This window comes from Salvelinus alpinus, chromosome 19 (assembly GCF_045679555.1).
Source record: "Salvelinus alpinus chromosome 19, SLU_Salpinus.1, whole genome shotgun sequence".
NCBI classification, from domain to species: domain Eukaryota; kingdom Metazoa; phylum Chordata; class Actinopteri; order Salmoniformes; family Salmonidae; genus Salvelinus; species Salvelinus alpinus.
The window spans coordinates 37,856,917-37,871,528 of NC_092104.1; the positions used below are offsets into that span (position 1 = coordinate 37,856,917).

General features: G+C 41.7%; 1 protein-coding gene across 1 annotated transcript in view; it reads right to left on the reverse strand.

Annotated features, from left to right (window-relative positions):
- LOC139545496 (RIMS-binding protein 2-like) overlaps nt 1–6,083 on the reverse strand; it is a 114,258-nt gene extending 108,175 nt beyond the window's left edge. Inside the window, exon 1 of the mRNA XM_071353320.1 lies at nt 5,938–6,083. The gene's annotated coding sequence lies outside the window, so the exon portion shown is untranslated. The remainder of the gene's footprint in view (nt 1–5,937) is intronic.
- Nucleotides 6,084–14,612: the final 8,529 nt, after the last annotated feature.

Below are 14,612 nucleotides of genomic sequence, written 5' to 3' on the forward strand. Positions count from 1 at the left end.
GCCCTCAAAGAGACAGGGACTCGCAACCGTGCTAATATTTCCTTCTTCAGTGTGTCATAGTCATTGGCTTCTGTTGCTTCCAGATCAGACAACGCCTGTTGTGCTTCCCCACAAAGAAATGGAGCCAGTATTCCTGCCCACTTTATCTGTGGCCATGCCGCTCATTCTCCCGTGCGCTCAAATGTCTTTAGGAAGGTCATCATTTGGCATCATTTTCTGCAGATACCGAGTGGCCATGATGGGTTAACCAGTGGTCTGTTGAGCAATTTTCACCACAGTGATTTCAGCAGGTAACTTCTGCATGTCAATATTCATCTTCAGTTGACACTCCCTTTGTTCCTTCAATAACAAGCGATTGGTTTCCGCTTGTTACAAAAAATAAAATAAAAATTGGTGCGTGATTATCCTCACTGCCTTGCCCGCATTCTCCACCAATGTAGGGTTTTCGGTACCAGGTTCTTTGTAAGGCGGGTTTTACACATACAGCCACACAACACCAGTCCGAGTAAAGGGTTAAACCTGTTTATTATTATCATCATCATCATCAGGCTTTGGCAGCGTTCCTGATATATCAGTTTGGCTAGAAGTTTCCCCTGAGCTGTCCGTGGTCCTGCCTCTGGGGAATACTTCGCATTGCTGTCCGTGGTCCTGGCAGCCAAAAACAAAGAAATCTCGCAGGCACATATCCACAACACAACCCCTGAAACCGCTACAGTATGTACAGTACAACTCTCCAGCCTCCATAGGGGCTTCTCACTCTTACTCATTGCTCTTCTCTGTGGAAGTGTGGCACCATAATAGCCTCGGATGCCATGGCATGAATTCGTCACTGGGCTAACAGGCTTATGAAAGTTAGATGAACGTTATACGATCTTGTTAAAACCAGTTACATTATTAAAAGGGCACATTCATTCTGAGAAGGCGAGAAAGGGAGCCTCCAGCAGATTGGAATTTTAATAACCTCAATGCAGTGATTGAGAAACTTAGCAGAGCTTTAACTCTACCACCCAGTTATATGGGCACTGTGGTGACTTTGTCCACTCTCTCTAGAACAAATACACACACACACGGAAAATAAAAGCCAAAGATTTTTACATGAACCGTTGATACGTCCACTGATTGTACCACATAGATAATATTATATGTTTTATCAGATAGCTAATGATTCAGGTGTATGGTCATGACAGTGTTGTAGTTTTAGCAGGCTGGAATTAACTCAAATGTATTTATAAAGCCCTTTTTACATCAGCAGTTGTCACAAAGTGCTATACAGAAACCCAGCCTAAAACCCTAAAGAGCAAGCAATGCAGATGTAGACGCATGGTGGCTAGGAAAACACCCTAGAAAGGCAGGAACCTAGGAAGAAATCTAGAGAGGAACCAGGCTCTGAGGGGTGGCCAGTCCTCTTCTGGCTGTGCCGGGTTGAGATTATAAGACTACATGGCCATTAAGGCCAGATCGTTCTTCAAGATGTTCATAGAAGATCAGCAGGGTCAAATAATAATTACAGTGGTTGTAGAGGGTGCAACAGTTCAGCACCTCAGGAGTAAATGTCAGTTGGCTTTCACAGCCAAACTGAAACTGATCCTGGGGGAGTGTTATCTCAGAATCTTCACTGTAATCTGGTAAAGGCTCTTGCACTAGCTGTGTGTGTGTTTGAGTGTGTGTGTGTACATGTGTTTTCTTTATCTGGCTAAACTCCAACCTCTCCTTTTATCTCCCTGTACAGTACAAGTATAGCACACATGTCAACTCCTGCAATGCACTTAACCTGTTACAACCAGAATGGACCTTGTTCCAACCAGAGTCATAAAGTACCAGCTAATACTGCCCAGTACAGCACAAAGCATTAACGAATACAAAGACACAGTTCTGAATACAAAGCAGTCAGTATTCTGAACATTCTAGAGTGAAAAGAAATGTTGTGAATGTAAAGGTTCTAGTCAGTGAGGAGTACTAAGGAGTGAATGGTGTGTTTATCCTCAGACTCAGAGCAGCAGCATAGTCCTGGGTCCCGGGTCGGCTGGGTTGGCCGGCTGCTCCAGAGCGTTAATAAGAAGGCTAATTGAATTACGGCAGTGTGGGCGCCACGCCGCTCTAATTTCATTACTACTCAAGTAAACATGGGCATGGGGAGGCAGCCCCCCAGTACAGCAGCCTGCCCTGCTGCATCACACACACAGTTTTTGTGAGGATTGTGTAGCATCATCACCCTACCCCCATCCGAATATTCCTGTGTGTGTTTGTTTGAGTTCTGATGCCGCAATAAAGAGAGATCAGAGGGAATAAATGCAGAGGAGCGTGGAACAGGAAGAGCAGAAACACACACACCTTCAGGCTGCGTCATTGCTTGAGTAGAGCAGTGGTGTCAGCGCTTTCACCATCCTCTGTTCTCCTATTCTAAAATACAACCACTGTATACAACAGGATGCCTTTTAGACAGGAGTTCTCCTTCCTTTGCATTCCTAACTGTTGCTCTATCATGGGGAGTTATGCAATGGTTGATGATGAACATGATTGTGAGCAGTAGTAGTGGTAGTGTGATTACTGTGAGACTGACATGCTCTTATGCCTTATTCACAATGCCAGTTGTGACTCAAATCCAATTTGTGGCATATCCGATTCAAATCTTATCCGATTCAAATCAGATCTTTCAAGCCACATTTCCAACCACCTGATTCTTGGCCATGCGACTTGTGTCTGAACGGTCAAATCTGATTTATTTATCCTGAAGTGGTTTTTAGACCATTATTTGGTATATCTTGTTGCTTGCCAGCTACTCTGTTGACAGTTTGTCAAGAACATGTGGTAGCTAACTACCTTGTTAACTGTTTACAAAACAAATGAGTGAATATGCTTGAAAGCTAAACAGCTACCTAGCTAGCTAGTTCAGGGTTTCCCAAATGTGGTCCTTTGACCACGTTTTAGATCATTTTCTTTGATTAAGGTTTTAGTTAGTTTTCTTTGATTCATCTCTTTGATTAATCTCTCCTTGGTCATCCTGCTTCTTCTTCATCTGTGGATTTTATATGGCAGTTGGCAACCAACTTTAACGTGCATTACCGCCACCAACTGGACAGGAGTGTGGACTTCGTTCATCTTTCAATCACCCATGTGGGTTAGTATGCTCATAAAAACCAATGAGCGCTTGCAGCGCGTCAAGCGTCTAAAATAGAAAACCCAATGCCCCCCTTGTTAAAAATATTTTGTGAATACTCTCTTATCTTAGTATATAAAATGAACGTGATGGCAATGGGAAAAACACAAATAATAACTCATGATCTACAGCAGGGATGTCAACCTCATACCATTGAGGGCTTAGCGTCCGCAAGTTTTATTTTTTACCTTTAGATTAAGACTTAGACAAACAGGTGAGGGGAGTTCCTTAGTAATTAGTGACTTTAATTCCTCAATCAAGTACAAGGGTGGAGCGAAAACCCACAGACACTTGGCCCTCCGTGGAATGAGTTTGACACTTGATCTACAGCAATCCTTTAAGTGGACCACAAAAAAATATTAAATACACATGATGCTTAATAAGTGACAAACATGTAAAGATAACTTTCTCCCATTACTCAACAACATGAAAGCAAATCTAACTAAATGAAACAATCTCCCCATAAATCTTCCAGGTAGAATAAATCTCTTTAGAATGGCATGGCTCCCAAATGTTTTATATTTATTTTCATTAATACCAATTACCCCCCAAAGACATTCTTTAATCTGTCCATTTCAAGACATGGCAATGGGTTGGACAATATTAAAGAAGCTATTACGTAAATACTGGAAGTTAAACGTTGGATACTTCAACGTTAAGAGAATGGAAGAATCAAATGCTGGCTACAGACAAACATAACACAACATAACACAATTTGAAATCATATGGGGCAGTCTTACAAGCATTCAAAATAACATTGGGTGTGAATACGGTGGGAACATGTGGGTGTAAGCAAGTGTGATGTCATTAATGTTGGTGGAAATGTATGTATGTAAATGTCTATCGTTTTTGTCTATGTACATTTTTGTTTATTGCCAAAAAATAAAATATACACAAGACATCCTTCCTTATCGAGCTAGCATTAAACATGCCAAGAATGTTTTGTGGTGGTCACATGTTAATGTCAGCAGACAGCCATGTACATGAAAAGTGATACCTTTGCTAACATGAGTCTGTGGCTTTGCTGATTGTATCTCCATTAGAAGATAACAGAGTTGGAGGCTAATGGGGCTTGCTACTGAAGTACCCCACGCTCTGTTAGTTTTTCATTACCACTTCACTCAGTCTTCCATGGGAGCATCCAGTATCAGTAATTACCGATGCCACGACAATCATTTCAGAAACCATAATCTGCAGTTCTCTCACTTCAGGGGACTAACATCCCTCCCCTTGTCTCTTTACCGTTCCTCCCATCCCATTTCTCTGTTGACTGAGAAATGCAAAACAACAGCTTAATGAAATTATAGGATGTAAGTTGACTTCAGAAGCACTCGTTTCCTAGCAACTTCCAGGTAGAGGGGGCAGGGGTTTGTGTGACCAGAGCTCGTCTAACCATGTCACCGAAACAGGACAATCACAGAACAAATGAAGACAACACCTGGCTGGCGGCTAATAGCCTGCTGGACAGCTTTCTCTAGCGCTATATCTTGTGGGTAAAAGTCATGTTTTATAACATTGGCCAAATCTACGTTGCTAGTTAGAGGCTCTAAGAGAATGAGGTTTCAACTGAATATTACATGAGTCTTGGGCCAAGAATGTGTTCAAAATAATTCAGTTTGATTCGGCAGTGGGATTAAATAGCTGACAGAAGAATGGTGAAAAGACAGACTATTTCTTTGAAGGCTAAGTATCACATAGCTGAGAATTGAAAAATACAATTTAACACCTTCCTGTCTTTGCAAACACACAGAACCACCAACCTCACACCCTTAGACTGTAGCTGTCAGACTGAAAGCCACAACAATATCTCATTTCTCAACACTATTCAAGTTTGTGAATAACCTTGAAAGCTGTTTAGACCTTTTCTCTATTTCCATTCAGCACACGCAATTGGTGGAATCTTACAAACAGAGAAATCAAACTGATAGTACAAACATCCACTGACAAGAAACGGTTGTACACCAATCTAGCTATCGTTCAAGATTTCAAAGTAACAGTACAGCAAGTTATAAAATCATACACACGTGCACACACACACAGCTAATTCCCATCCCCTCTACACAAGCATTGCCCTGAGAGCTAATCGATGTAGCTCATTCATATTAAACAACATGAAGACATCAGGGGAAGCCTGGGGAATTACAAGCAGTCTCCGCTGTGAAGACACAGCTTGGGATCAGCCTGAGGACTGGAGGATACATAACATGCCTGCCCCCCTCCCTCCAACAACCTGTTTAGTCCCAATGCCATTGCCCTGCTGCATACCAGGCCAGTAGCATGGCTAGCGTAGTCAGCTACTGCAGCTTCCACTTGTCAGGGCTGGAAACTGTTGGCTAAATAAGGAGAGTAGTAGACTGTGGCTTCCAAACAGATCTTTAGCCTTCACTTTCTTGAGAATAGTTTTTGCATAGAGGATATTTATTAGGCTTTAGAGGTTGGATCTGGAGCCACAACATCTTAAAGCTTTGTTCATCAGCAGCAGTGACATCACCAATAACTATTCAAACTGTCCCCAATTAATCCGTCAGCCTACTACTCCAAACAGACAGTCAACTTATTTAAATCTTTAGCAGAATTAGCAGTCTAGCTGTAGGAACAATTATTTATGGTTCACAGGTTCACAGTCCAGATCAGGGAAACAAAGGGGGAAAATACAGCTTCTGACTGCTATGGGTGACTGCCTTCCTTACCTTGCCAAGAAGACAGCAGCCTCTTGCCACTGAAAATAATATCCACCACTACAGCCTCAGATAGATAGAGATAGAGAGTCAATGACTCACCAGCAGTATATGCTGTAGCTTGTGTTGGTTGAAAGCCCCAGGCTTCAGTTTCAGGGCTCTATTGTTGTCATCTAGAAGACGTAGTCTATCCCCCCTCTGACACTGGGGCGCTACATCTGGGAAGTGGAGGGGCACAACTTCCTTTCTCAACTGTGGAGTAAACATGAGATAAGTTTAAAATGCTGTCATGGTCATCTGAATTATTTCAGCGAGTCATTATCAATGACCTGACATGGTTATGAGTAGCTGAGGAACGCTCAACTCCATTCTCTTATTTTGAGGCCAGGTTTAATATTAATAACTGGTCGCGCGATTTACTAGTAACAACATTTAGTCGCCATCAGTCGATACTTGTAAAAAAAAAATAATAATAATAATAATAATCTGAAACCGCTTACCTGTCCCTTTGTAAATGCGGTCCTTCCACAGGGTGTTCAAATTCATCCTTTTAATAAAAACCTTTTTCAAATACCACTGACTTTTTCCTCATTTGTGTTGCTCAACTCAGCGCAAATGCACTTGTACCAATTGAATCTCAGTTGACATACTGTAGAACACAGCTGTCAAACTCATTCCACAGAGGGCAGAGTGTCTGCAGGTTTTTGCTCCTCCCTTGTACTTTATTGATGAATTAAGGTCACTAATTAGTAAGTAACTCCCCCCACCTGGTTGTCTAGGGCTTAATTGACGCACGGATCCCTTTAGCGGGATCATTTTCGTAAACAACCGGTGAATTGCAGAGCGCCAAAAAATACAAAAAATATTTATAATCATGAAATCACAAGTGAAATATACCAAAACACAGCTTAGTTTGTTGTTAATCCACCTATCGTGTCAGATTTTGAAAATATGCTTTACAGCGAAAGCAATCCAAGCGTTTGTGAGTTTATCAATCACTAGACAAAACAGTAAGAACAGCTAGCCGCAAATTAGCTTGGTTACGAAAGTCAGAAAAGCAATCAAATTAATCGCTTACTTTCGATAATCTTCGGATGTTTGCACTCACGAGACTCCCAGTTACACAATAAATGTTATTTTTGTTCGATAAAGATTAGTTTTATAACCAAAAAACGCCATTTGGTTTGTGCGTTATGTTCAGAAAACCACAGGCTCGTTACGGTCCTGAAGGGCAGACAAAAATTCCAAAAAGTATCCGTAAAGTTCGTCGAACTATGTCAAACGTTTTTTATAATCAATCCTCAGGTTGTTTTTAACATACATAATCGATAATATTTCAACCGGATGGTAAACTATTCAATACTACAGAGAAAGAAAATGTTGAGCTACAACTCTCGGGCGCATGAACTAATCAAAGGACACCTGACGCGTTTTGATAAATCTTGCTAATTTTTCAAAATAAAAGCTTGTAACTATGTCTAAAGCCTGGTCACAGCCTGAGGAAGCCATTGGAAAAGGAATCTGGTTGATACCCCTTTAAATGGAGGAGGGGCAGTCAATAGAACAGGGATTTTTCCAAATAAAAGGCACTTCCGGGTTGGATTTCCTCAGGTTTTCACCTGCAAAATCAGTTCTGTTATACTCACAGACAATATTTTGACAGTTTTGGAAATTTTAGAGTGTTTTCTAACCTAATTTGTCAATGATATGCATATTCTAGCATCTGGGCCTGAGAAATAGTCCGTTTACCTTGGGAACGTTATTTTTCCAAACATAAAAATTTTGCCCCCTAGCTGAAAGAGGTTAATTAAAAGTTAAAATCTAAAACTTGCAGACACTAGGCCCTCCATGGAAGGAGTTTCCACCTGCTGTAGAACATCTCCAGTTGAGCAACAAAATTAGGAAAAAGTCAGTGGTTGTATTCTATACGTTTTTATTAAAAGTACGAATTTCAGAACCCTGTGGAAGGCCCAGAGATGTAGAGGACAAACATATGTACTGGTAAAAGTTTTCAGAATTTACATTTTTATCGACTGATGGTGATTCAATGTTGTTGCTAGCAAATTGTGCGGCCAGTTATCAATACTTACCCCCACCTTAATATAAGAGAACGGAGTTGAGCGTTCCTCAGCTAGGTTATGACCTGCCTATAAGCATCTATTCAACTTACACAAAACGTTGCTAATATTTAAGGTATTCAGTCAAAAACGCATCTGTTGACCAATTGGGTAGATAGATAACACCATAAGAAAACCAATGGTCCAAACCTAATGTCTTTATCATAATCTGTTCAAACTGTATTGTCATTTTTACCCTTGTAGGATGTTAAAAAGTAGGGTGACTAAATCAATGGAAGCCAGATATATTTTGGGGTCATAAATCAGGAAAATAGCATGGCGTCAGATAGGCTGGATGCTGGGCGAGAATTAAAGCTACTGGACAGGCTTACCATTGAACTCGTCATCTTCTCAAATCCGGAAGACATAAAACAATATAGAGGTCAGATACTGTAGATATCGATTTTGATACATGATATTTTCATATTTTAGTATAGCCTACGCTGTTCAGATTCATGCGAAGTTCCTGTTTGTCACGCCCTGACCATAGAGAGCTTTTTATTCTCTATGTTGGTTAGGTCGGGGTGTGACTAGGGTGGGTTATCTAGGTGAATATATATATCTATGTTGGCCTGGTATGGTTCCCAATCAGAGGCAGCTGTTTATCGTTGTCTCTGATTGGGGATCATATTTAGGCAGCCATTACCTCATTGTGCTTTGTGGGATCTTGATTTTGTGTAGTGCCTGTTAGCATTGCATTTGCGTCACGTTTCGTTTCTGTCTGTATTTGTTTTGGTGATTTTCATTTATTAAAATTATGTGGAACTCTACGCACGCTGCGCCTTGGTCCATTCAGTATAACGATCGTTACACTGATCTTTTTCTAAGATGTTACAGTGGATGTTACAGTTGAGTGTTGCTGACATATAGCTACACTATTCACCATGTTAGTTTCCCTGTGTCCGCCCAGTGGGTTATAGAGTAACCCAGAACAGGACTAGCAGGTGGTCTGAGTGGAAAAACAACCTGTCCTGCTGCTGATGCTGGGCTAATTATGAGCACTTTCCCCCCTGATGCTCCAGTAAGGCTCCAGTTACAACATACAAAGGATAGAGTGTAGACTAGACCGCCTGCACATCTGTTGCCTTGAGCAAACATACAGCTCTAAAGAGATCGGACTATACATGCAAACACACAAACACACACACACACACACACACACACACACACACACACACACACACACACACACACACACACACACACACACACACACACACACACACACACACACACACACACACACACACACACACACACACACACACACAGACAAGCAAAAGCTCACTAAAGGAGATAAATTGTCGATGAAGGCATAATCTACAGAGATGTAGGCCTACTGCAGGCTAAGAAAAAATCATATTTGTTGACCATGGATAATACTAGGTCATGTCTGTAACATGCTTGTAACATGCATATATTGTCCATAAAACATAAACATACTGTACAATACTGAGCTCAGGGACAGAGATATGAAGGTAGGAAAGCAAACCACAAACACACAGATGGTCCAAGACTGTTTACATACAATTCCCTCCATTCCAACACCAGGCAAAGGAAACATCTACATATCTAGGTAACAAAGCACCGCAACACTCACTCAACCTAATTCTTACAAACCCACACAAGTATAAGTTGCCAACGACGTGGTAAAATAACATCCTCTCTCCATGTTGGACCACTTAGCAGGCGGTGATGATAGCAGTAGCTAAACTACTTATTATTGCCAAGCCAGTGAAGCTAGCTGAAAATAATAATGCCCTCTTGAATTATTCATGATTTCAGTCAGGTGGAACCAGATGCTGCTTCTGTGTCATAGACTAGAGAAAGAGCTGTAACTCGACTCAGCCAGGGCAGGCCAGCCGGGGAAGGCCATCTCTGCATGTTAGAGGGGGAAATGCCTACATCATGGGAACACAGCCTGGCTTTAGCTAGCTGGGGACAGAAACACAACACTACCGTGTCATGACACCAGCAGCTTTGCTGTTTATATGTGACATTCCCTCCCAGTGTTTAGAGGACGATGGTTCAGTAGGCCAGTCCATTTGGAGCAGCTCACCCTAAGGGGTTGCTGGCAATTTACCGGCCCCAGTGTTGGTGTCGCTCCCTCCTCTGCCCTGACATTTGTGGAAATGGCCAGAAGATGTCTGTGCCGGTGCCATCCTCTGGCACTGCATACTAAGGCAATGGTGCTGTATGCCTGCCTGTATGCCTGCCCGCTGCTCATGGGAATGGAACAGGCAGGGATATTTTTACCACTCGTCCCCAGCTGCACATCTCCAATCAGAGGCCAACGGGCAATTAGTGTTTGTTTCTTTTGACAGGAGGCAGCTCGCCTACCTCCGTAACACAAACGGACATCTGGACCCAGGTTGTTCTTACCCCGCCGCATGCCCCTGTCCAATAGCCTTGAGATGAAATATTTCTGCTCTATAAATGCTCCATAAATTTGAGCAACACTGACTTGTTTTTTTTCATCAGATACTTATGCTTGTCAGTAGCCACATTCATGGAAAACCTGAAATGTGGTTGAGAACATTTATATATTCAGGAATGATTCATAAGTGCATTTTAGGTAGTGTAGCACTCACTCACTGTAAGTGTAGGCAATAGGCAAGGGATGTATGTGAGAGTGTCGTATTTCTGGGCCATAAGGAAAAATTATTCTGTCAACTGTGATTGCCAGGACTGAAGGGTAGGTCTCCCTATATACCTTAATCAGAATGCAAGTCATAGACACGCTATATCAATATCAATATGTACAGTGCTGCTTGAAACTATGTGATCCCTACAGGGCTGGTCATTCTTTTGCTATAAAATATTAAAATAAACATAAAATCCTTATCTAAACCCCAATTCGTAATAAAGACCTTCCAAGTAAATGACAGACACAAATATATATTTTCATTGTTTATTTAATGAAAGTGGTTTATTTAACAGAAACTCAGATTTGATATGTGCAAAAATGTGTCAACCCCTTCAGTCAATAGCTTGTGGCACCTCCATTAGCAGTGATAACTTGGATTAAACATCTCCTATAGCCACTAATCAGTCTCTGACATCTGTTTTGAGGGATTTTTGCCCACTCCTCCTTATAGGAGGGGTGTCTGGTATGAACTGGCTGCTTCAGGTCCTGCCGCAGCATCTCGATTGGATTTAGGTCAGGACTTTAACTTGGCCAATCCAAAACACAATCTTATTTTTCCTGAGCCATTGTTTGGTAGATTTTCTTAAATCCTTTGGGTCGTTGTCTTGTTGGAAGACCCATTTTCATCCCCAGCTTTAGCTCCTTGACTGATGGCCTGACGTTCTGTTCCAGAATCTCCTGGTATACCTCAGAATTCATGGTTCCCTTAATGATGTGGAGTCATCCAGGTCCAGAGGAAAAGCAGCCCCAGATCTTGACATTCCCACCACCATGCTTGACTGTTGGGATAAGGTTATTTTGGTGGTAGGCAGTGTTGCGTTTTTGCCAAAAATAGAGGTGTTGATTGTGACCAAAAAGGTCAATATTGGACTCATCGGTCCAGAGAATGGACTTCCACAAACCTTCAGGTTTGTCCAGGTGGTCTCTGGCAAAGTTAAGATGGGCAGTTTGGTTCTTTTTTGACAGCAGAGGCTTCTTCCTAGCAACCCTCCCATGAATGGCATTTCGACTCAGTGTTGTTATTGTTGTTGAAGCATGCAGTTACCTGAGGTGCAGCAAGGGAGGACTGCAAATCTCTAGATGTTATGTTTGGGTTGGCTTTTACCTGATTTATTATTGTTCTTGTGGCTCTTGGGGATATTTTGGAAGGGGGGGGCGTCCAGGGGGCGTCCACTTCCAGGCTAAGTTGCTGTCATGTTAAATGCTCTCCATTTGTAAATGATTTGCCTCACAGTGGACTGATGGAGATCAACTCTTTTTGAGATGATTTTATAGCCTTCCCCAGACTGATGTGCTCTCACTACCCTCGTCCTGATGTCCCCTGAGATCTCCTTTCCTCTCCGCATGGTGTGCTTTGCATTCACATGGATGGGTCACACCAAACTAACCATGTTTCTTATCTCTATTTATCAGAGTCCCGCACAAACTCTTTCCTAACGATCTCTCCTTTGATTGGTTCATTTGGTACCCAATTATTTACCCACCTGATTCTACTTACCTACTTGATTTAACCAATGCAACTTGGGGTTCACTTATTTTTGCACCTGCACTAATTCCTTTATTTTTTTTCAATTATACTACAAACATGATTTCCTCTACACCATGGTAATGGTAAATATAAACCTGTTATGTCAGATCAAAAAGACTGGTTCTGATTAAATGAAGATTTCATGTTAAAAACAAAAAAAAATCTGTAAATGCACAAGTGGTTCACATACTTTAAAGCAGCACTGTATATGCATTTCTGGCTCAGGCAGGCTCAATCAAATTCTCCATTTGATTTCCAGTGGAGGACCATTTGTACAGAGCTCAACCTGGACTGTGGCCCAGGGTTAGTAAATATTTACTTGTTGAAATAGGAACACGTCATATTTAGCTCGAGTTCAGCAGGTATAATGACTCAATTTAGGAGTCTGTATGTCATGTTATCTTTTTAATTCATTTTAGCCAGAACAAGGCTGATTCAATCCATCTTATTAGAGATTCTTTATGAAATTACCCTGTGCCCTGCTCATTGTGACTTGTGCATGGAGACTGGAGACGGGAGAGGCGGCTTATACCAAACTCATAGCTTATACCAAACTTACAGACACTGCATCCCCGAAGAGAGCCTACCAAACAAATGGTTAAAGTAACTGTCCAGTGTTTACAGATTTCTATGACCTGTAATTAATGACAATATGAGTGAAATAGTTTTACTTACAAAAAATGGTAATTAAGTATTTTAAAAAGCAGCTTTTCTGTGTTGGAATGGTGTGGGCGTACCCCAACAACAGAATGGCTGTCACGACTTCTACCGAAGTCGGTTCCTCTCCTTGTTCGGGCGGTCGACGTCACCGGTCTTCTAGCCATCGCCGATCCATTTTTCATGTTCCATTTGTTTTGTCTTGTTTTCACACACACCTGGTTTCAATTCCCTAATTACATGTTGTATATTTTCCCTCTGTTTCCCCCCATGTCCTTGTCGGGAATTGTTTATTTTATAAGTACTCGTGCTATGTGTTACTGGTGCGCTACGGGTTTTGTACCCATGTGTTTATTGTTTTGTATGCCGTTAGTTAACTGCTCCGGCTATTCACCAAGTCCTGCTCTCCTGCGTTTGACTTCCCTGCCACCAGTTACGCACCCCTTACAATTTTTTTTATATATTTTTTTATTTCACCTTTATTTAACCAGGTAGGCTAGTTGAGAACAAGTTCCCATTTACAACTGCGACCTGGCCAAGATAAAGCATAGCAGTGTGAACAGACAACAACACAGAGTTACACATGGAGTAAACAATAAACAAGTCAATAACACAGTAGGAAAAAAAATACTCTATATACATTGTGTGCAAAAGGCATGAGGAGATAGGCAATAAATAGGCCATAGGAGCGAATAATTACAATTTAGCAGATTAACACTGGAGTGATAAATCATCAGATGATCATGTGCAAGTAGAGATACTGGTGTGCAAAAGAGCAGAAAAATAAATAAATAAAAACAGTATGGGGATGAGGTAGGTAAATTGGGTGGGCTATTTACAGATGGACTATGTACAGCTGCAGCGATCGGTTAGCTGCTCAGATAGCAGATGTTTAAAGTTGGTGAGGGAAATAAAAGTCTCCAACTTCAGCGATTTTTGCAATTCGTTCCAGTCACAGGCAGCAGAGAACTGGAAGGAAAGGCGCCAAATGAGGTGTTGGCTTTGGGGATGATCAATGAGATATACCTGCTGGAGCGCGTGCTACGGGTGGGTGTTGTTATCGTGACCAGTGAACTGAGATAAGGCGGAGCTTTACCTAACATGGACTCATAGATGATGTGCCACCACAATGGTGTGGTCGTATACCGCTCATTAAAAATATTCATACGAGTACACCTCTAATTGGCCAGCTCATCCTCATGATAATGACAGCATCCTCTATGAGGAAATAGCAGGCATTTTTGCAATGGTTTTAAACACAAGTTTGAGGTGGGGGTTTTTGTGTTTTTTCTACAAGTTATGCTTTTATCCACATATGAGTATAGCAAGAGTCAACAACATTATTTGGGTGAGTTAATATAATATGTAATTTTAAAAGGGAGATTTTGACTGGACAGTTACTATAAGATGAATCCCTAAGAAATGAGAATGATCATATAGTAGCCCAGTGAGGGGAAAAAAGCTATTCCTCGTAATGTGTGAAACTCCACTTGATCAGGGCCTACGAATTAATTCCCCCACACAAACACAAAGCATTTAACACCACAGCACATTAACAATCCATTAATTCTAGTCAGAATTAAAAAATGCTGTGGAACCAGCCAGACAGCCAGCGTGCCACGAGCAGCAGACTGGCAGTGTGTGTCTGCTCTGCTTCCCGCCAATACCATGCTGTAATCAGCGGCCAGTTACTCCCATTAACCTCAGACAGACAGGGGAGGGTGGACAGCGTACACTGAAAGGAGCTGCAGCATGTCACTATGGACAGAAGAACTATAGCATCCTATGTCTCTCACGTCACACATGTCCTTACTTGCTCTAGTCTAGT